Here is a 3,013-nt window from a genome sequence, read left to right as displayed (position 1 = left end):
CAAGAATTGCTTGCTAGATCTGAGGGGAGGGTTCCTCCGCCTTACTACCACCACATCAGAATTTGGTGATGGGATCCCCTTCCTCCAAAACAAATAAATAATTGAAACCAACCAGGATGCTGGGGAGATCCCAAATGGAATTCAAAGTGTAACAAATGACTTTGTGTTATGCCTGAATAACCTGAATGAGATAATTACATTGAAAGGCAAGGGAAAGAGAAGAATTGACCTACATAACTTTGGAAAAGAAGACTGTGATTATATGCTATAAAGATTACAACAAAAAGAACTGTACACTGACATGGCATTCTTGTTAGTAAATCTGATTTTCATGGGGATATGGCTCTAAAACTAATTTATGTATATATTAGGATTGAGAAGATAAGTAAATATATAGTAGGTAATGAAAGCCACGTTTCTCAATGTTGGAAAAAGAAGTTACAGATAAGAAAATGGACAAGGCTATATCTACGTGTATGTGAATAAATAGGCAGACCTCGTGTTATTGCACTTCACTTTATTGTATTTTGCAGATATTGCATTTTTTACAAATTGAGGGTTTGTGGCAACTCTGCATCAGGCAAGTCTATGGCACCATTTTTTTTTCCCAGCAGCACTTGCTCACTTTGTGTTTCTATGTCACATTTTGATAATTGTCACAATATTTCGAACTTTTTTTTTATTATTGCATTTGTTATGGTGATCTGTGATCAGTGATCTTTGATGTTACTATTGTAGTTTTGAGGTGCCAGGAATCATGCCGGTACAAGATTATGAACTTAACTGATAAATGTTATGTGTGTTCTGATTGCTCCACCAGCTGGCCTTTCCCCTATCTCTCTCCATGTCCTTCAGCCTCTGTATTGCCTAAGACACAATATTGAAATTAGGTCAATTAATAATCCTACAATGGCCTCTAAGTGTTCAAGTGAAAGGAAGAATTGTACATCTCTCACTTTAAATCAAAATCTAGAAATGATTAAGTTTAGTGAAGAAGACATGTCCAAAGCTGAGATAGGCCAAAAGCTAGGTCTCTTGCTAACCAAGTTATAAATGCAATGGAAAAGTTCTTGAAGGAAATTAAAAGTGCTCCTCCTGTGAACACACAAACGATAAAAAAAAAAGCAAAATAGACTTACTGATGATACGGAGAAAATTTGAGTGGTCTGGATAGAAGATCAAATCAGCTACAACATTTCTTAAAGCCAAAACCTAATCCAGAGCAAGTTCCTAACTTTATTCAATTCTATGAAGGCTGAGGGAGGTGAGGAAGCTCCAGAAGAAAAGTTTGAAGCTAGCAGAAGTTGGTTCATGAGGTTTAAGGAAAGAAGCCATCTCCATAAAGTGCAAGGTGAAGCAGCAAGCACTGATGTAGAAGCTGCAGCAAGTTATCCAGAAGATCTAGGTGAGATAATTAATGAAGGTGGCTACACTGAACATCAGATTTTCAATGTAAATGAAACAGCCTTCTGTTGGAAGAAGATGCCATCTAGGACTTTCATAGCTAGAGAGGAGAAGTTAATGTCTGACTTCAAAGCTTCAAAAAACTGGCTGACTCTCTTGTTAGGAGCTAATGCAGCTGGCAACTTTTAAGCTGAAGCCAGTGCTCATTTACCATTCTGAAAATCCTAGCGCCCTTAGGAATGATGCTAAATCTACTCTATTTGTGCTCTATAAGTGGAACAATAAAGCCTAGATGACAGCACATCTGTTTACAACATGGTTTACTGAATATTTTAAGCCCACTGTGGAAACGTACCGCTCAGAAAAGATCACTTTCAAAATATTTCTGCTTACTCACAATACACATGGTCACCCAAGAGCTCTGATGGAGATGTTCAACGAGATTAATGTTTTCATGCCTGCTAGCACAACATTCATTCTGCAGCCCATTGATCAAGGACTAATTTCAACTTTCAAGTCTTATCATTTAAGAAATATATTTCCTAAGGCCATAGCTGCCATAGATAGTGATTCCTCTGATGAATCTGGGCAAAGTGAATTGAAAAGATTCTGAAAAGGAATCACCATTCTAGATGCCACTAAGGACATTCGTGATTCATGGGAAGAGGACAAAGTATCAACATTGAGAGGAGTTTGGAAGAAGGTGATTCCGAACTTCAGGGATTTTGAAGGGTTCAAGTCTTTAGTGGAAGAAAAAACTGCAGATGTGGTGGAAATAGCAAGAGAACTAGAGTTAGAAGTGGAGTCTGAAGATGTGACTGAATTGTTGCAATCTCACAATAAAACTTGTAGAGATGAGGAGTTGCTTCCTATGGGTGAGTAAAGAAAGTGGTTTCTTGAGATGGAATCAACTCCTAATAAAGATACTGTGAAGACTGTTGAAATGACAGCAAAAGATTTAGAATATTCCATAAACTTAGTTGACAAAACCATGGCAGGGTTTGAGAGGACTGACTCCAATATTTAAAGAAGTTTTACTGTGGGTAAAATGCTATCAAACAGCCTTGCATATCACAGAAAGATCACTGGTGAAGGGAAGAGTCGATCAATGTGGCCAATTTCACTGCTGTCTTATTTGAAGAAACTGCCATGGCCACCCTAACCTTCGGTACCCACCACCCTGATCAGTCAGCCACCATCAACACTGACGCAAGACTCTCCACCAGCAAAAAGATTACAACTCACTGAAAGCTCACAAGAAGGTTAGCACTTTTTAGCAATAAAGTATTTTTAAATTAAGGAGGCACCTGAAGGATCCTTCAATGGCCAAATGTGTGACAACTTGAACAATGACAAAATATGACACTAACTGATTATAACACAAAGAATAAAGGAAATATTCATGAGACTGTACTGATATAAATAAATAATTGAATGAATAAGTAATTTAGGGAGAAGGGAAAGCCCCTTCTCTAGAAAAATTCCAATTATACAATGTGGAAGAATAATGGAAATGAAAAATGATCACTAGGAAAACAGTCATAACAGTTGCAGACAAGAATCACTGATGGATTAGTGGACAAAAATATGAGAAAAAAGGACATTTTCA

The 3,013-nt window shown here is 37.4% G+C and overlaps 1 pseudogene; it reads left to right on the top strand.

The window, feature by feature from the left end:
- Positions 1 to 909: 909 nt before the first annotated feature.
- LOC133081274 (tigger transposable element-derived protein 1-like) lies at positions 910 to 2,671 on the top strand (annotated as a pseudogene).
- Positions 2,672 to 3,013: the final 342 nt, after the last annotated feature.

The sequence above is a fragment of the Eubalaena glacialis genome, chromosome 20, assembly GCF_028564815.1.
Source record: "Eubalaena glacialis isolate mEubGla1 chromosome 20, mEubGla1.1.hap2.+ XY, whole genome shotgun sequence".
Classification (NCBI taxonomy): Eukaryota; Metazoa; Chordata; class Mammalia; order Artiodactyla; family Balaenidae; genus Eubalaena; species Eubalaena glacialis.
Note: the sequence above shows the minus strand (reverse complement) of the source record. Positions and strands in the feature narration are given on the sequence as shown.